Source organism: Passer domesticus, chromosome 4, assembly GCF_036417665.1.
Source record: "Passer domesticus isolate bPasDom1 chromosome 4, bPasDom1.hap1, whole genome shotgun sequence".
Classification (NCBI taxonomy): Eukaryota; Metazoa; Chordata; class Aves; order Passeriformes; family Passeridae; genus Passer; species Passer domesticus.
In genome coordinates this window covers 59,039,936-59,060,587 of record NC_087477.1, presented here as the reverse complement: position 1 = coordinate 59,060,587, position 20,652 = coordinate 59,039,936, and the positions used below count along the sequence as shown (strand labels likewise).

Here is a 20,652-nt window from a genome sequence, read left to right as displayed (position 1 = left end):
AGGGGGCCACAGAAAATAGCCAATTTCACTTATTTTAACAACATCAACAGTGCCATTCCATGATTCCTGGGTAGCAATTAGTGAAATTTCAGTTTCTAGTTTTGGTATCTTTAAAGTCATTACTATAATTCTTCCCAAGGGACAAATTCCTTCTATTTGTAAAGACACACAGGAATTTTTGCTGCCTTTCCTACAAAAGAATGCACAATGGACAGGGCTGACTTCAAGAATAATTTTAAAAAATCCCAGAAAAATCTCTGGTGGGAAAGCAGATAAGGCAAAAAGACTATGAATTTAAGCATAGCCCAAATTCAGTATTCAAAGGGCTTCTGGATCCAAGATAATTTGCTGGGTCAGAGCCCATTCAACTTCAGGGAAGGGCTCAATTTTCTTGCTCATCTAACAAGATGAACAAGGTCTGAGATATCTGGAAAGGTTTAGCTGACTTTTCTATACATTTGTACTGAAGCAAGCTTCTGCAGAAGCAAATTTCATAGTGTGGAGCCATTTAATAAGTCAGTACTGATACAACATACCCAGGACTGTATCCTCATGATATGGTGGAGCTCATGATGGATAGCTTCATCACTCAGAGCATTTCCAGCCTTTCAATGCCAAACCTGATCTGCCCTCCAACTCCCTCTCTGAGCAATGTATGCAGCAGAAAAAATTATGTGCATCAGTCCCTTCTGACTCAATTCATTGCTACCTAGTTTTTGATTATGTATATGCATTCTTTTATTTCATTCTCAAGTTTTCCAGTGAATCTATGCATTCACTTTGTACCTCTAGCCATAGCAAAAATGTTGGATTTTACACAAGGATGAAGAGAATATAATAATCTAAATACTTTGGTCAAAGTTTGGAAACACTGCTGTAAATTTTCCAGGAAAATTTGTGTGCTTCATTCTTTAGCTGTCCTTTGTAGGTCAGTTTCTTCTCCTGAGGAAAGCATCTATTTTCATACAAAAATCCCATTTAGTCAAAAAGTATTCCTGCAGTGAGCATGCTCAAGTGCAACTTTCCATCAACCATAATACCAGCACAACAGCAGAGGTTAAAATTTAAATTCCTGTTAGTATGTTCATTTTATAGTCTGTTCTTTCTCATTCTACTCTCTAAACCTCTTATACTTGAAAGGCTGCGTCTCAAGAATACGGCTAATGCAGGGGAGCATAAGGTAGGAACCACTTACAGTCAAGGCTAAACCAGTCCTTACCTCATTAAAGTTATGCTCTGGCAGCTGTTACAGTCTATCAGGAAAGGAACCTTACAAACTAAAGAGAGTAAAATAACTCAGCACAAAAATAAGAATTTTTTGGTCCTACCTCTGCACCTTCGTAGTTTAATTAGACTCCTGATGTTTAGCATATTTTTTCTCTAGATTTCCTTTTGGTGTTCAAAAGGAGAGAGGCTAAATAAACATTTATAACAGATATTTTATTTAAAATTAAGTGTGTTGGTGAAAACAACCAGGCACACTTCTGATGGAACCAGTACAGCCATGCTCCAATTTTCCCCAAAGTGCAGCAGAGTTTCACAGGAGTAATCATTTTTCCTAACATGAGGTCTCCTCATCAAAACATGCACTTTTCACAAAGGGCTCCACCCATCTAGGAGCACCAAAACCAAATTCATGCCACTAATGTCATTGTTTCAAGACTTCAGTCACACAGACTTCTGAATCAATCATTCTGACCTTGTACTGTGATTCCACAACAATATCCTTCCCCTCAAACTCACAGGCTCTACTAATAGTCAAATTACCACCAGTAATACTGGTGTCATAAAAGATGACTATGTGTAATATTTAAAAATAAATACATAAGTAAATAGTTAAAGCAAAATACTATTTAATACCTAAGCCACTGAAGAACCAAGTATGCTGTGTGCTTCACAAAAAAGACCTAGCTTCTCTCCTTTCTTAGGTTTCTTCCAAAACAACTGAAAAATTTCTTTCACTGTCTCCTATTTAAGGATACATCTTTATGAAGGGTCTCCAGCCCCTTGCACAGTGTCTGTACATCTGACAGCTCCCGCCACACACTGAGGCATAGCAGAGGGTAGAACTTGCTGTCTCAACATGTTTTAGATTTTCAGACTCAAATTAGGGAGGACTTTTGGATTTAGTAATTAACTGCCCCCCGATCAGTGATCCAGGAATATAAATATATGCATCAATAAGTTGAAGCTTATATCTTCAAACTTTTATCTTTAGCTGTACCTAAACTAAAATATATCTGAACAGGCATGAAAGGTAAAGAAGCTTATATAAAATTTGCAGACTTATTTTTACAAAATACTTAATCACACCACCCAAAGATCAGTTCCATAATTTAATAGGTCAAATACTACCTTCAACAGAAAAAAATCATAAATTCAACATACTTCATTGAGTATTGAAAGTTATAAGAATGGACAATATTTTGTTATAACAACAATGCATTTTTTGTATGCATCTTTCTTAACTGGAACAATAGCAGTAATTAATGGGAAGTCATTCTGGGATAACTTTCTATTCTGTGTCAAATGAGATGCACAGACACTCATGAAGTGTTTCCATACATTTTTCAAGCCATAGTATTTTTTACAGAACTACCTAGAATACTGTCACTCAGAAGCAGTTTGTCCAAAAATTAACAATAAGACTGTCTGGTTGCTCTTATTTCATACTAGATTGAGGAAAAGAAAAACCAAGCCACTATGATTCATGTTTTCTACTCTTGACTAGATCACCACTTCTCCTATTTTTTTTGTCTCTCAGGCAATAAATATTTTCAAATGTCTTCCCTCAGACACTCTACAGCTAAGTTAAAGACTAAGCCCTTAGGATCAAAGATGACTCAATACTTTTTTTTTTTTCCTACAAAATGCAAAAAATAAAGAAATTTGTTCACGGAAGTCACTTTTCTTTGCTCTCTAAAAGTAATAGCAACAGTATTTGAAAGAATATCTTTTCTTACCAAGTGCAATTTTGGTTTAGTTATCTATGAAGCAATCTCTTACAATGGTGAGGAGGGTAATAAAGAAGAATGAAATGTGAGCAGAAAGCAGCCAGCTAATAAAAATGTAAGTGACTAAACAAAATACAGAAAGAAAGCTCCAATTTCATGCCATGTTTACAGAGCTTAAACAAAGAGAAAGGCACTACATCACCCACATTCATCTGTCTGGCCTTCCTATCACTGCTGATCTACAGCTTACTAAACAACTAAATGCACACATTCTTCATTTTTTTATGACTTGCATGTAGGTACAAGTAAATCTAATGCTTCACAATGATGTATGAGGGTTTAAAACGTGGGTAACCACTGTCATGGATCATTGTAATTTCCTGCAGACACACCTAGACAGAGCCCCATCAATTGATTTATATGAAGTTTTACACCTCTTAGATGAATAAATAAACAGATTTTTTACAGACAACAAGCAAATGAACAATGCCCAAGACAAGGAAATTATGAGACATCCAAACTAATTTACAGAAGCCCCATTACTACCTTCAGTTTTAAGAGAAAGCCCCTGCCAGCCAGACCTAGGGAAGGCAGCATCCCAGATACTTGGACACTTCCAGGGATGGGGCATCCAGAATTACTCTGGGAAACCTGTTTGAGTGCCTTGCTACTTTCAGGGTAAAGTATTTTTCCCTAACATCTAATCTAAATGTACTCTGCTTTGTTTTAAACCCATTCCCTCTTGTCCTGTCACTACATGCCCTTTTAAAAATCCCTCTCCATCTTTCTTGTAGGCTCCTTTCAGGTGCTTGAAGGCTGCAATTAGGTAACTCCAAAGCCTTCCCTTCTCCAGGCTGAACAATCCAAATTCTCTCAACATTTGCTCACAGGAGAGGTGCTCTATTTCCTCTCACCATCTTGGTGGCCTCCTCTGGGATTGTTCCAGCAGGTCTGTGTCCTTCTGCTGCTGGGGACCCCAGAGTTGCATTCAGCACTGCAGGTGGGGTCTCATTACAGCAGAGAGAAGGGGCAGAATCACTGTTCTTGACCTGCTCACCACGCTGCTTTTGATGCAGCCCAGGTGATGGTTGATTTTCTAGGCTGCAAGTCTGTCTGCAACTGCCAGCTGATGTGCAGCTGTGTTTTATGTACCTGCAAATGTTAAAATCATTCTAAATAGAATATACATTTTAGTTGTGCACCCTAAAATAAATAGAGAGAGAAACAACATACAAAACCATTGTAGGAAATATTTTTCTTCCATTCCAAGGTATCAGAAATTGGTGCATTGTCATATATCCAGTGCCTCTTCTGAAATACCGAATTATCCTCATATGAAGGTGCCTGCTGCTTTGAAACAGGAGGTTTCTAATTTCAGTTTACATCTCCTGGGTTTTAATGGAGATAGGTGTGGACCAGGAAATGTTTCCTGGTTTGGTGCCTCACTGGGTATGATTGGTATAATATTCTAACCATTATATGTTTTGCTTTTTTCTTGGTCAGGTCACAGGTATTATTGAATGCTGTGTTTGAGGGAGATGGGGGGTTTTTGTGGGGTTTTTTTTGTGTGTTTTTTTTTTGTTTGTTTGTTTTTTTTTTAATATCACCCAGCTGTATTGTTTCAACATCCTCATGGGTTTGTGGGTGAAGAAACAAAATTTGGAGTAAAAATAAAATTTGAGTGCTTTTAAAGGTCCAGTATATGCTGTCAAAAATGTAGATTTGATATGTTTAATTTTCATAGATAAATGTCTCACAATTCCCTTTGTTACAATTGGCAACCTACCTACCACAGCCTATATATCGGAGCTATTACTCTGCTTCAGAATAGGGCTAGCTCTTGAACAACTTGCATCTGTATTATTACTTATAATCAACACTTAATAACAGCTATGTCTCTAAATTTTTATTCCTAAGATTGATCAAAGAATGTTTACATGATTTTTAACCAAAGTAGTCATAGATATTTGATTATTCCTTTACACAATTTCAGCCATGTCTATGATTAACACTTATAATATATTTGCTTGCATTTATGCAATATAAATACTTACCTCTCCTTTAAGTAGAATGGATTATTACTTAATGTAATGTCCCATGCTACAACTCCTTCCAAGAGTTTAAATTGTCTCAGAGTGGTGTTTTTATGAGACTGCTTTGGATGAGTCTCTATAAGGAAGCTTCATGCAATATCATAACTTGGGTTTTCCCCATTTCTCCCAGAGACAGACCAAAAAATACACACACACCCACACCCACCCCAAAAGTGTTGGTGTCCCCTAGCATGAAGCAGAAGTGGCCTCTTCCAGCACCAGGCAATCAGAGAATTCTAAGCCCTCTTGGGTGCTAAATTTCACCTCAACACAAACAAGAGACAGGATAAGAACAGCAACAACCACAGTGCCTTTCTCACTTCAGACTTACCTACAGAGCACAGTTCCTCTGACACTCTTCTGGTTTGCTAATCTATACAGCACTCATCAAGGCAACTTGACTGTAGGAGATAAAGAAAAGGATACATACAATTAATCCTTATAATCAGAGAGGATATAAAGAACATTTGTCTTAATTTGCTCTCAGACTTCTGGCACACTTTACAGCTCCTGTCTGGCAGACACACTTTCTTTGAAATCACTGGGACAAATCTGACTCTTGTGTATAAAGGGATGATACTCTACCAAAGCAACTCTGTTAGCATAAATTGATGCAATGGAAGAAAAACCTTCAAATTAACTTCAGTAGTGGACTATTTGGCCATTTAAAATTGCCACATTCAATCTCTTCTGTTACTTAGGTTTTCTAACTGCAGCAATGAAAGGAAGCGTTACCAAAAATCAACAAAAATAAAAATACTCCTTAACACCCATGTAGCATTAAGAAGCAGGTATTCTTTCTACAGCCAGATGCATAAGGGGATATCTCCTCCAAAAATCATGCATGCTCAGTAGAGAAAAAGCTCCTGCTCATGTACTGTACATTACATATATGTTTGTTGATTCTCCCAGAATAAACATGCAGATAACAATTATTTCCCAAAACCATTAACCTGTTTTTCCTCCCCTTTACACATCCACTCTTCTGTCCTGGGAGACTCTTTGGTGGTGAATGACCCCAAGTCATCCCTGACTGCCTGAATTGGTAAAAGTTGGCACACCTGGGCTGGCTGTTTTCCAGTTCTTCCTACAGAATAAGCATCGTGCAGTTCCACGGGTCAGTGATTTTTGAGGAATGAGCATTTTTATTTGCCCACCAGACGCAGTAAACAGAAGTATTACCATGTAGAAAAACATCTCAATTTCAAGCAGGTGACAAGGTACTTCATTTTGTGGCATGTGTGCTGCAAAGACATAGCATGTGAAAACGAGATTTTTAGTGCTGTTGCCTGCTGAAATCTCATGAGGTAATTGTTAGTACAGGTATCACATGTGCCTGCAGCTAATGGTTATTGCTCCCACAGATCCCAGCACCTCCATATCTTCCTGGCATTGCCTTTCCATGGCAGGCGTCTGGTTTTGGAGAGATGCTTACCTGGCATGTAAAGCTATTGGTCTTAACACCAAGCATTGGTGTTTGGAGAAGGCAAAAAACATCCAAACCCAACAAAAACATCCAAGCTGAGTAGAAAGCAGCTTTGGGAACACTGTAAAAAATTGTGCATTTTATGAACAGCAATATCCAGTGGGCCAGTTGCTCAATTCATAAGTCGCATTTAATAGCTCTCTTAAATTATGTCAAAGTTACATAATAATAATAATAATAATAATTCAGGAAACACTTCAGAGCCTTTACATCAATTTTAAGGTATTTACAAGCAATGAAACCTGAAATCAAAAGTATATCTGGTTTTATGATGATAAACATAATTTTACAACCTGCTCATGAATAGCTTCTACATTGTCTGTGGACTTTGATCAGATGCATAATAATCACAAAATAATTCAGATAGCTTCTCTGAGACATACCACCCTCTTTATCTTGTGGTTTTTGATGTGCTGCAGGAGTCATGCACACACAAAGAATAAGAAAGAGCTATGAGGAAAAAGATATGTAAATCAGACTTTCCTGCTTAAATAAGGACATTGTATTTTCCTGAGGTAAATTTTAATTTGTTGATTTTGCCTTTAATTTGTTATAGATGACAGTATTTATCCCATTTTTCATATTCTGTATAGGTGATAAATGGCAATCAAGGAGTCAGTAGTAAACTAAAATGTTTTATTTTCTGAAAGCATCAATCAACAAACTTCATTATTGATACCAGAACTGATTATTTTCTTCATATAATTCCCATTATTTTGATCCTGATTTTGCCCTAACATTCTGTTGAGAGAAACTTTCCGGTGAATTTCATGCCCTTAACACCTAAAGAGAAATTTCTCAAGTGTTTATATTTTGATTGCTTTCTTGGTGACACAAAATGCTTAAACGAGTTAAGGAAATTCACACACAATCTGTTTTTTACTAACAGAAGCCAAAGGGAAGCCACCCTCTTATCTCTGAACCCAAGTGTACTCAATCTACAGGAATGCAAGTGATTCTAGAAGGAAGTTTGTAAATTTTGTATTGTTTCACATCCTGTGTTTTTTAAAACAAGGTTTTTAAATAAACACAAGATTGTATACAATGTGCACTATGAATCATATCAAGTATGGAACATTGGGTAGAAGTTTTATTTTAACCATTCTAGAAATGGCTATAAATCTAAAAACTCTTTGGTCAAAACACAAACAGTACAAAAAGAAAGTCTTCTTGCTATACTGAACACATCACTCCTGTAGGGGTAGCAGCAACTTACAGAGATAACTTGTCAAAAAATTGAGTCATGTTTATGTTTCAGAAGGGGATCTGAATGTATAAAGGAAGTATAATGTATTAAAGTATGCTGAGCAGACAGCAAACACAAAAACAGAAATGATGCCGATAGTATATGTTATGAGCTGAAACTCATAGAGTTTTATCATATCCATCTTTTTGTCTGAAAAGGAGACAAAAACTTTCAAGTCTTGACCATAGAAATAAACTTGTGATACAGATTAAAACAGTGCAACTTCTGTGTTACCAAAATGGCAATTATTTTTTTGTTGCTATACATCAAATGCCCTCACTTATTTTACAACTTTACCTGTGGATATGTTTACTCTAAAAAGCAAGGCTTGAAGCTTTCACACAATTGCACAGAACTCTGGCTATATACTGGTAAAATGCAGTATATAATCGTGTAATAAGCCATAACTTATTGAAAGGTTGTTGTTAATTGGAGTTAAAGACTGCTAAAGAATCATCTATGTTTTGAAAAGTAGATAGTCTGACAAATTAATATTTTAAAAAAAAATAAATCAGAAGTAAAACTGGAATTACTTACAGTGAGTGAAGGCCATCTGTACATTCGGGATAAATGCACACTTGGAAATATTTTTTTTAAGATCATGTCATTGAAAAAGTAAAAGAATTATTAAAAATGCTAAATAATCAAAATGGAGTATTTCTGGTTAGATTTCAAGAATTTGTCATACAGGAAATATTTTATCCTCTCATTTTTTGCAAAATTCTGTTCCAAAAATATTTGAATTATATTTACCTGCTCCTACTCCATGTTGTGGCAAATGCAGAGAGGAAAATAAAGGTACCTCTTAAGTCTGATAAATAGGTAAAATAGATCCCTAAGAAAGATGGTACAAGAATTAACATTCAGAAGATATCCCAAGAGCTTTCCAGCTCCTGAGGTGAAAGCAGTTACACCTCCACTGCTTTAGCAACACTGAATATACATTTTTATGACTTGTCCTCTGCTTGCTCTCTGCACTGTCTTCAGATAAAATTCACCTGGTACAAAGTTGTTCTTATCTGGAATAGCCTGCTACACAGCACCGACCATGCCCTTCATATCTCAAGGATTTGTGCAAGATTAAATAACCAGTGTGTGAGTGTGAGCTACATGGAAACTGTAATGATTAATGAGGATCAAATGAGAAACATGAACACACACACACAAAATGTCAAATACTACTTCTCACATCTAAGGCACTTCCAATTAGTTGATAGATAAAATTTCTAGTCCTGTAGCTCTCAGAGATTCCAGTGCTGTGGATCTGTGATGCTTGTTTGGTCAGGCAGTATGGTGCCTAGTCTAATAAAAATTAAAAGGCCACCAAAAGCAAGCAGAAGTTTCTGAAAATTCAGCAGAGAACACAAAACAGTATGGCAGTAGCACGCTCTGATATCTTGAAATAATACTGTATTTTGTTAAGATTTGCTCAACATTTAAGACTGACACTAAAGTGCTGATAGGTAATGTTAATAGCAAAAACAAAAGCCAAACTAAACAAACACATAACACAAACACAATAATTAATTAAGTGTCCAAATACCAATAGAAACTTTCTAGATCTGAGGAACCTGCTGTGCTCTGACAAGCCATTGCAATGGATGGTTACCTTTTAATAAGAATCTTCATTTATTTCATGTTTAAATATTTCTTCCTTCACAAGTCAGATACTGAACATCTCTTATCAAAGTTTGTTCTCACTGTTATAAATAGATTTTTCAGCACTTAAATTTTTCCTTGATAAGTTAAACAGACTGAAAGTCTTTAGGAACTATTTAAAGGCCTATTTTCTACTTGCTCCCCCGCTCTTTTTTTTTTTCTTTTCTGAATCTTCTTCAATACTTTTTTTGTTTGTAAATTATAGACTTCAGAACTGAATGAAGCATTCTTTCAGTAGCCTCATCAGCATCAAAGGGAATACAGATATTAGTAAGAACATATAATTCCAGCATTAAACATGATTGTCTTGATATTGCTCCTTAAGCTCATGAATAGATTCTCAGTGGGAAAAAGCATCATGAAAAAAACAATTTGACATTCTCCCTATGACATTTATTTTGCAAAGCCTCTCCATAGGTCTCAGTTCTCTTGGCACAGCCCTCCCATTCCGTTCTCTTCGCAAAATGGTTTCCAACCCTTCAGGTTGTCACTGACATCCCCTAGAGAATATTTTTTCAAAAACACATGCTCTTTTTTATTTCTTTCATTCTTTCTCTGTGCTTTCCAGAAAAAGTTCACCTTTGGGAAGGAGCTTATCAGAGTTTAAGTGAAAAGACTGATAAAAAAGTAGTCTTAAAATTTTGATTTCTCCTAATTACTGTAGAGTACATGCTTGCTCTCCCTGATTTGAATCAAAAGGACCCAAGTGAAATGCTTTTAGGTTGACTTACCTGAACAAGGAGCTATGAAAATGGGGAGGCAGATGGTAAACGTGACACTGAGAATGGACAGTGAGATCATGAAGAGTAACTTATTCCTGCAAGGCTTGGAATGCCAGCAACACAGGAGATACCTCAGCAGAACCTTGCTCATTTCACCTGGGCAGAGGCAGCCTAACGTTTCCCAGTAAAGAGGACACACCATGCCTACACAGCATGTTGGAACAGGAGAGTGGGGCAGGCCCCAGCAGTCTGGGCTGCCATGGGGAGTATGCAAGGGAGAGGACAGCCAGAGAATGAGGAGCTGAGGCTCTTGGCAAAGCAGCCACAAAGCCTGGCCATCTCTGAAGGGATCAAACTGCGCCCTCCCACCCTCACCAAGGAGCACTCACACATTTCTGTGAGAGCAGCAACACTGGCTCAGAGGCTGTGCTTGTTCTGCTGGCCAGCGTGGCTGGCGCTGGGGCTCTGTGGATCGGACAGACACACAGACCACAGACCACAGACACACCACGAGCATCAGCAGCTATGTCTAGGCCAAGTGCTGTCTTCAGCAGCTGGCTTGGTTCCTCAGTGTCCTGAGGAAAAAATCACAGCCTTTGAGGATGTATGATCCTAAGAAGCAGACAATAATATTCATTTCTGAGAGAGACAATTTTTTCCTACATGCATTCTATTTTGATAGTAAACACAACGCAAAGATAATCTGTGCAATATCCAATATTGCTTTACCCCTATGACGTGTGAAAAAAATGAAAATGGCATTAATATGCTACCTTTCCAGACGTAGACTGCAGTTGCTGAGGATCTTTTAATTATGTTTAATTACACTAACAACATTTAAAAATATATTAAAAACCTCTGTAAGACAGAAACTACACCTGGCTCAAGTACACCTCAGTGTGTTGGTTTTAGGTCAGTTTTTAAAGGTAGAGTTTTTCCTTTCATCTACTTCATATTATCTTTCTAATTTTAGAATTTTCATATGAATATTGTTAACATCAAGCAACTCACATATAATGTCTGTATAACATCTTTGAATTTAGTTTGGTGGCACTTCACTCTTAGTGTCAGCGAACATAGTAAGGACAAAATATCTCGATGTCTTCTATTCATACAAGAAACAGCTTGTAGGCATTCCCTGAAATATATGGAAAAATGTCAGAAACCTCCTGCAGGCGGAATCTTCCTGTGCATGAAAGTCATTGTATAAAAAGAAAAAAAAAAAATGGAAACAGCACTAAGATCATTTCAGGGAATTAAACACCAACAACCACAAAGATGTTTGCACAAAAAGCAAAACACACAGGCAGCAACAAAGCAAAGCAATTCAGGCATTCTGAGTCATTTGACTCAGTTTCTCCACCCACCACTGATAAGAATATCCAGTATTGCAGACCTCTGGTCCCTTGCAGTTTTCAGAGCCACCCTGCACCTGTCCACGGTCAGTGAAGCTACAGAGCCCGTCTTATACATCCTTACACGTCCTTACACATTCTTGCATATCCTAACACATCCTTACACATCTTTACACAACCTTACACATGCCCCATGTGTCCCACAGGTGCCTTCAGGGAGATGCTCCTGTCACAGTGTCCCGCTCTCCTCTTGGCTCTCCCCGAGTGAGCCTTCGTGGTCCTATGCCTTTTGTACAGCCCTGGAAAGGGATTTTCGTGCTTCCAAACTGTCTAACAATTATTGCTTTACAAGTGTTATGATCTTTGCGTCAGCTCTTTTAACTCTTATTGTCATTCACTGTGAAATTCACTCTGGCAAAGCCCCAGAGGCCTTTCTCCCTTCTCTCTGAGGCTCTGAGCCCTCAAACGCCGTGACCCGGCGCTGAGGTCGGGTTATGCAGAAGCCTCGCTCACCTCGCATCAAACTGAAAGCATTTTCTGCTTGTTCAATCGCTGAGAATAGCCCCGCTGTTCCCTCCGGGAGCCGGGGCTCGGAGCGGCGGCGCTGACCCTTCCGCCCTGCTATCAATAGATGGCAGCAGGCGGCTCCTTGTGTCCCAGCGCCGCGGCAGCGGGAGGCTCCCGGCGGGAGCGCTCCCGACAGGCCCCACAGGGCCGGGCGAGCAGGCTGGGCTCGAACCGCGCCGCAAGGCACGGCTGTGGACATGGCCCTGCGGCAAAACGTCCCGACGCGTTTGCACGTCGTGTTAAATTCAGTACATTCACAACAGGTCAGTAACAGGAACTAAAGTACAGTTTACACTTGAGCTTACTGGGATCTTTGCTGGTGTGGGTGGAAGTTCTGAAATGGTGCATAGCGATGAGAGAGGGCAACAGTCAAACCAGGTCAGGATGCCATTTGCAGCAAATTAAACCACAAGTTTTAACTCACAAGGGGTGAAACTTTGGTACAGCCCACTACACAATTTGACCAGTTTGTGTGTTTGGAGAAGGAAAATGCAATTTATATTACATGAAAATTTGAATGTGTATTAAAAATAACTTTTACCTAGCAAAGACAAGTACTTCAGGAGTGTCTCAAAACTACTGCATCCTTCTTCTTTGCACTCAATGCAACTCTTTTTTTGTCTGGACCAAATTTTTAACTTCCTGTTTTGCCACTTTGTCTATTCAAAAGAATACTTTTTCCATTAACAGAATGTCCCTTTAATCACAAATAACTTTTCCTCACACTACCCCCCGACACCACATACCACTCCTTAACATCCCTTTTTCTTGTCTGTCCCTCCCTCTCATCACTTCTTGTGCTCTAAGAGTGAAAATGTCCACATTAAAGCATCTCTTTGCCATCCCACGTGTAAATTCACTGAGTTGGACAGGTTATCTAAATTGGCCAAGTGATCTGGTGACCTGAGAAGGATGCATGAACGGGGAATGAATATGACTGAGCCTTGCTGCTGCCATGCAAATGGAGATATTGTGTTGGGACTGCTTGGGAGACAGATTTTACTAGGATATTTGATATATCTGCTCATAAACGCAAATTTTTAAGCAAAAAACTGTTAAAGCAGATCATTAATAACTTTTCTCACACAAAGGATGTCTCAATATAATATCCTGAACAGATAAATTGAGTAAAAGAGGAAAATATACCTTCTTCAAAGAATTCTGATTAAAAATCTTGAATTTCATTGTTCAATTTCAATATGAAAAGGACTCAAAACATTGACTTCGAGACCTTTAATTTCCTGCACCACACTATATACTTTTAGGAAGTAATTTTGCAAAGAAAGAAAAATGTTTGCTATTCTTTTCTGTAGCTGACCTATTATTTCTGCTTAAGGCTTCCCAAGTTCTGGAGCAATTAGAAGTTTCTTGTGCAGATACTGTCTGAGTTAAAATGAAAAGTCTACAGTCTCAGTGTCCTGCATGTCTACAGCAGAAAGTGATGTGTCAATGGCAGCTAAAATTGCATTAAATTTTGGCTTCTTGTCAGCAGTGTCATAGTATGCTTGTTAGGTGGTAGGGTAAGTTGAGCTGGAAAGAGATGGCTAGACTTGTGGAGGGATCTAATATTTTCATTTTGTAGTCAAGGTTGGGGAATATATGTATTGGAAGTGCCTCAGCACATCACAGAGCTCTCCCAGCAAGTTTAAGAACTCTTTTATATTTTTTGTTGTTGTTTGTTTGGGTTTTGTTTGTTTGTTTGGGGGTTTTTTTGTTTTGTTTTTTGGTTTGGTTTGATTTTGGTTTTGGTTTTGATTTTTTTAGCTCTTTCTCCCTTCCATCAGAAAGTTTTGTTGTTTGGAATTTGCAAAGACAAACCTAGTTCACCATGGATTGAAGCCTTTATCATCCACCTGTTTTTATGGGCTCTTCTGACTTCACTGGTCACAGTCTCTCTGAGAATTCCTTTGGGGATTTTAAGCAAAAACATGCAGTTAACATCACTTTGTCTTTAAATTTTACCTAGATGACATCAGGCTTGTTTTCTTGAAGTTTTTTTTGTTCCAGTTTTTTATTCAAAAGCCAAATATTCAGACTTACCACAGAAGTATTTCCTTGTTTTTTTACACTGTCAGAATAACACTCAAGTATTCTCGCAGACATCTCCAAGCATGTTTATCTATGCTTCAGGTTGGGGAGGACTTTCTGCCAAGATTAAAAGAGGCAAAGGAGAGTCATGAGCTTAAGTGAAAAAGATTTCCTCAGAAGGGTGAAAACCAACAGTTTTCCTACGGAGTTCTGATAACAGGGAGATAGCCCAGGGCTGCAGTCAGAGGTAAAAACCCTCGTGCTTGTTAATTTATTCTCCTTTTCTAAGCAACAGAGATCACTGCAGAAAGGTATAACTGAGGAGACGTGGATTGCTGAAGATAATTTATGGTATGTAATTCTATTTCAACTTATCAAAAATGTGCAGAGGAGGGAAGTGACACCTACACTTGCAGCCAGAGGGTGGCCATAGATTTATTTCTGCTGCACTGGAAGCTGCATCCCCCTCTTCTGTCACGATTATTTGCACATCCAGTACCCAGTCAAAGTGCAGTCACATCCTTGCTGTGTGGCAGCATCAGTCATGGGACTGTGGCGTGGGGGAGCAGGCAGAACAGCTAGCTCCTCTATTCATCCTTGCAGGTCATGGATGTTGCAGGATGCACATCTGGCACATGTCAAAAAGAAGCATTGCTCTTCACACAGTGGATGTGTGATTGGTCATGGCAGGGAAACTGCTGCAGAGACCTGGAAAGCTGCCAGCAGAAAGGACCTTGGGGAGCTGGTTGACAGTGACAAGCAGGAGCCAGCATGGGCCAGTTAAGACAAGAAGGCCAATGGCATCCTGGCCTGTGTCAGCAACAGTGTGGCCAGCATGACCAGGGCAGTGATTGTCCCCCTGTACCCAGCACTGGTGGGGCACACCTCGAATCCTGTGTTCAGTTCTGGGCCCCTCACTACAAGAAGGACATTGAGGTGCTACAATGAGTCCAGAGAAGGGCAGTGGTGGTAAAGGGTCTGGAGCACAAGTCCTGTGAGGAGTGGCTGAGGGAGCTGGGGGTGTTTAGCCTGGAGAAAAGGAGGCTCAGGGATGTTATCACTCTCTGCAAGTGCTTGATATGAGGTTGTAGCCAAATGGGAGTCAATCTCTTCTCCCAAGTAAAAAGTGACAGAAGAGCAAGCAGCTTGAAGTTGTTCCAGGGGAGGTTTAGACTGACTGTTAGGGAAAATTCCTTCCCAAAATGCTGTCAAGAATTGGAACAGGCTGGCCAGGAAAGAGGTTGAGTCCCACTGTCCCTAAGGTGTTTAAAAGACATAGATATGACACTCAGGGACATAGTTTTGCGGTGGACTTCACAGTGTTAGGTTTACAGTTGGACTAGGTGATCTTGAAGGTCTTTTCCAACCATAGCAATTCTGTAATTCTGTGAAATGAGAGCAGCTTCTGATAGACACCACAGTATTTTGGCTCTTTGACCCCTTCCCAGATACAAAGATAGCAGACAGTTCTTAGATGTACGCAGGCAATGGCAATGGAATCACAGTGTAGAAGGCAGGAATTTTACTATAAAGTACATCTGGCACATGGACCACATCTCAACTAATACTGGTTTGATGAGCAAAAACTTATGAAAATTATCTATCATTCTTAGCAGGTTATATAACTAAAGGAAAGCAGAGTAATGGCAATGAATAACACAATGCACAGTCTTCAGTGAAAGCTAAACCACTAAGCAACATGCAGTCTATACCCTCTGGGAAAATATTTTACATCGTGGAGAATCTTTTCTACAAGAGTTAAGATGCTATTCTGCAAGCCAGTAAGAAGTTCTACTCCGTACTGAACACAATTAAGAATTGTCATGTAGATGAAACCCTGTTTTGTCATGCTTTACAAATGGACATCAGTGAACTAGTCTTTTATTACTTAGTCAAGATTACCATTACATTTCATTATCTAAAAAATTCTATTCACATAGTGATCTCAAGGTAAAGGATGGATATTTTGGATGTTTGTATTAATCAGATCTCATACCACGCAGACCAGTTTCGGTATGATTCCCCTGGCAATGCTTCTGCAAACTGCATCTCACCTCAGAGTATTTAAGACAACAATTGTACCAGATTCCCACTGCTTGTTCCATCTTCTTGCAGGTGTTTGCAGTCTTGTAGTCATACATGACAATTTAAGGGGAGACTGCTGTAAGTGGAAGGGATGACCCTTCCCTGTGCCATTTTTACAAGGTTTATTCCCACCTCCCCATCTCCTTTCACCAGCGGAACAGGGAATGCTGTGACCAGGAATCAATTGCAGGGTAAGCAGCAGCACCTGCCACCTTCCCTTGCTGCACATGTTTAAGGTACTGTACGCTCCTCACTAATTTACTGTGGGTCAGGCTGGTGATGCCTTCTGGTCTCTTTCTCTAATTCTGCTACCACCAACCATCTGTCTTCTGCAGAGACTTCCAATATTTTCAAAGCTTTTAGAAATAAGATCTTTTATGTCTGAATAATATTCTGTGATCTTATTTTCAATATGTATTGTGCCCTATGTTAGTTATCTAAGAGTTCTTTACCTTTTTTTTAATTTAGAACCACGGAAGTTGTTGGATCATGGCCAGCTTTTCAATTCTTTAACCAGGCTTTTCAATAGAAAGAGTGTAGCTTGAATTGTTAAACTAGTTCCTACTCTTTACTCTTTCTTGTTTGTTTTTTTGAAAAGGACGGGTTTAGACATCACAGCAGTTTGTGCGATACACTTCATTTTTCATCAGTTTCTTGTCTGGAGACAGCATGGACAGTTAAATTTGCAGAGTGTTACATACTGGGCAGATATAAGAGCCTTTGTAAGTCATCAAGCTTCATTCAGTCCTCACTTCAGAGAGTTAGCAATAGCATCACCTCTCGTTTTCTTCATTCTTACTTAAGACTCTTTCTGTGATGTCATAAATATGTTTCTGCAAGGCAGCCAGAAAAAGAAGGATGCAATTGGAGGCAACAGACAGAAGCTGCCTTCTCAGAAACATGGCAGAGGTGATAGGAGAGAACTGAATTAGCCCTGAAAAAAATTGAGAAGTGGAAATTAGTTTGTGTTGCTGTACTTGGGAAAGGCAGAAACAGTGAAACAGGATGGAGAGGAAAACACCATTTGGATCTGTGAAGAAGGAATGTGTGCTTTGTAACATTCTCTGAAGTAGGAAAGGAAAGAATGTATTTACCAGTTTCAAACAACCATGTGATAACTTTTTGAAGAAAACTTTAGTGTGCAGAGTGAGAGGAAGATGAGAATTTAAATGTCAAGGTGACAGTTTTCTTTTGCTTTATGGAGTTCTCTTGACACTGTATAGAAATCCATTATTGACCCTGCTTACTACTCTAATACCTAAATTTCTCCATTTTGTTTAGTATTGCTAGTGAGACCTGCAGCGTTTCTTATTCTGAAGGCCTTGAGATATTTCCAAGATGCAGTATTTCATTGTTAGTTTTTGTATCCTTTAAAAAGAAGTATGCAGTGTCATCCTGTTACCATTTTCTCATTGTGTGCACAGTCAAGGTAAATGTAGTCATAATAAACTTATTTTCCCTATAACTTTGCTCAGAATGCTAAGAAAGTCTTAGCACTTTTTCTTTATTTCTTTATCTTACAATAAAGGCAATTGTAAAATGGCACAATTGACCTATGTAAGGCGTTTCAAAGACCAAGATGACAATAATTACCCTTGCTTGTTGTGGGCCCACACAACTTGTTTTTTTAACCTTTAACCTGCAAAAATTTAAGGTGGGGGGGAGAGAGAGAAAGAGAGAGAGAGAGAAAAAAAGAAAGAGAGAGAAAGATGGAAGGAAAGATAGCAAGAAAAACAGAAAATGGAAGGAAGGAAGGAAGGAAGGAAGGAAGGAAGGAAGGAAGGAAGGAAGGAAGGAAGGAAGGAAGGAAGGAAGGAAGGAAGGAAGGAAGGAAGGAAGGAAGGAAGGAAGGAAGGAAGGAAGGAAGGAAGGAAGGAAGGAAGGAAGGAAGGAAGGAAGGAAGGAAGGAAGGAAGGAAGGAAGGAAGGAAGGAAGGAAGGAAGGAAGGAAGGAAGGAAGGAAGGAAGGAAGGAAGGAAGGAAGGAAGGAAGGAAGGAAGGAAGGAAGGAAGGAAGGAAGGAAGGAAGGAAGGAAGGAAGGAAGGAAGGGAGGGAGGGAGGGAGGGAGGGGAGGGAGGGAGGGAGAAAGGGAGGGAGAAAGAGAGGGAGAAAGGGAGGGAGAAAGAGAGGGAGAAAGAAAGAGAGAAAGAGAGAAAGAGAGAAAGAGAGAAAGAGAGAAAGAGAGAAAGAGAGAAAGAGAGAAAGAGAGAAAGAGAGAAAGAGAGAAAGAAAGAAAGAAAGAAAGAAAGAAAGAAAGAAAGAAAGAAAGAAAGAAAGAAAGAAAGAAAGAAAGAAAGAAAGAAAGAAAGAAAGAAAGAAAGAAAGAAAGAAAGAAAGAAAGAAAGGAAAGAAAGAAAGCTCAGTGACTTCACATTACCCCCTCCTTGTCTGGAAACCATAGAAACCAAACTGAAAGTACAGCCAAGAAGTTCGTCATTTGGCTATCTCTGGCTGATCTCCATGGAAACATTTCACTTTTTGTTGAAAGGAAAGATTTTCAAATCAGACAAATGGCCACAGTCTGACAGGTTATGACATCTTTGGGAAGAATTAAAAGAACAAAAACAATGGCAAATATTTCTGCTTTACATATTTATATTACACTTCTATTTTACACCATACATCCCTATTTAATTACAATTGCAGTCTTTCTTTCAGTTTTGTTAACAAATCAGACGTTACATATGGGGAAAAAGGTAATACTGTGCCAACAAACCAGAGTCTATTCACTGTAGTATACGATTTAGATGCTATTTGCTGTAAACTTTATAGATCACCCAATACGGGTTTTTTGCATGCTTTGCCTGGAAGACTGAATAGAGGTGTTGAATGTGTCATAACAACTAAAATTGAGACTTAAGCAAATGTTCAACACTGGCAAGTCACACGTCTCAGAGTTATTCTTTCAGGAACACTACATAGCCAGGAAGGTACTTCTGCCTGTTTCCTACCCCCTTACCTTTTGAGTTCCAATTAAAATAAGCACTGGATGATCATAGAAAAAAACCTACCAGATAAAACAACTAATATGAAAGGCACTTCCATAGAACTCAAGGCTTTTATTGATCCCATATAAATTTTTTGGTGCTTAGAGTTCATGTCTGTGAGAGTGCTTTTGTTGGAGGTAGAGAGGTGGAGTGGCCTGAGGATCTCACAGAAGCTTCAGAGTATGGTCAGTACCCAGCTGCTCAGCCACATCAGCTGCAAGGCTGCTCAGGGCACAACAGAAAGAGAAGGTGCTGGAAGACTCCTCCTTTACAAATGTATTTAGTTGTATGTAGGTACCATCTACACTGTATGTACCACCTACACTGCTAAGATGTGTCTAAGCAGTAGAGATACACTGCTGAACTATGAATTCTGAAAATTAAAAAGTCTTCTTACAAAGTGGTCTGAGGTACTAAAGCCTAATTCATTTGTCCTTAGGCAGTTCCAAGTTACTGCTGCAACCATTCTACTCCTTTAAATTTTTATTTGCTACTTTTACTGATAATGCACATAGCATAGGTGAGAAGAGGGTAAATGTTTCTGCTAATTTAAATACACACAGAAGCTCCACTACCAGAAAGATCTTAGGCAACAAAGGAAGTAAAAATACTGATGCCATCTTACCTTAAACAGAAAAAAGGAAATAATCCACAGCCACCCTAACACTATTAAAGAATGATTCTGTTTGTCATTGTATACAGCTCAACAAACTACAGTGCATATGGGATATGACTTACAGTCTTACAAAAGCCTCTAGATATCTCTGTTTCATCGTGCAATGAATATTACTTTCAACATCAACATTATTGCATTATGACTTATTTAATGCCTCATGGTGGCAGTTTATTACAGTGTTCCTGGCAGTGGTCTACCTACTAAGAAATAGTGACAGCAGAAATTAATGTAACAGAAATATTACCAGCAATGAAGAGCCATCAACTGACTTCAGCTGAAGACAAACTGTCACTGAACAAAAAGAGAGAAAATGCTGATGCTTCCTAAAATTTGAAAGACTAAGAAAAGACTGCAATGAATTATAGAGACAGAAGTAAACAGAGCAGTAAACTCAAGGAAGTAATGAAGAACATTCACAAAGAGAAAGTGACAGGCAAAATTCAGGCTCTGCTGAATGTTTTATCAAACATTCAAAGTAAAAGAATAATCCAGAGACAAGAGCAAGGAAAAAGGTTACATCTACTCAGTTAGAAGATACTTTACTAACATACAGATGAAGATTTCTGTGAAAAAGATGATAGAGTTTGGTCCAGAATATTCAAATCTGCTTAAGAAATATTTTAAATATTTTGACCACAGCTGGTTTCTCTGTGCACTTCAACAGTTAGAAGATTAGCCAGAAGATGCTCTTTGTATTAAAAGCCCTCTAATATCAGAACACAATAAAACAGAATATAATACAACAGTTTGCAGGAGCAAACTGGACAGGATTTAGTTAAGGTTTCCTCAATGATC

The 20,652-nt window shown here is 38.8% G+C and overlaps 2 long non-coding RNA genes across 9 annotated transcripts in view; one reads left to right on the top strand and one right to left on the bottom strand.

The window, feature by feature from the left end:
- Positions 1-16,998, bottom strand: part of LOC135299350 (uncharacterized) — a 41,825-nt gene extending 24,827 nt beyond the window's left edge. For all 4 annotated transcript variants that reach the window (XR_010361329.1, XR_010361330.1, XR_010361331.1 and 1 more), the window contains exons 1-5: positions 16,648-16,998; positions 14,123-14,227; positions 13,901-13,987; positions 5,379-5,448; positions 3,869-4,106 (exon numbers count right to left, since the gene is read on the bottom strand). This is a non-coding gene — a long non-coding RNA (uncharacterized LOC135299350). The remainder of the gene's footprint in view (positions 1-3,868; positions 4,107-5,378; positions 5,449-13,900; positions 13,988-14,122; positions 14,228-16,647) is intronic.
- Positions 12,074-20,652, top strand: part of LOC135299351 (uncharacterized) — a 46,072-nt gene continuing 37,493 nt past the window's right edge. For 2 of the 5 annotated variants that reach the window (XR_010361337.1, XR_010361335.1), the window contains exons 1-2: positions 12,074-12,345; positions 14,406-14,461. This is a non-coding gene — a long non-coding RNA (uncharacterized LOC135299351). Of the gene's footprint in view, positions 12,346-14,399; positions 14,462-20,652 lie in introns of all 5 variants that reach the window. The other 3 variants (XR_010361334.1, XR_010361333.1, XR_010361336.1) reach the window with 2 other exon arrangements.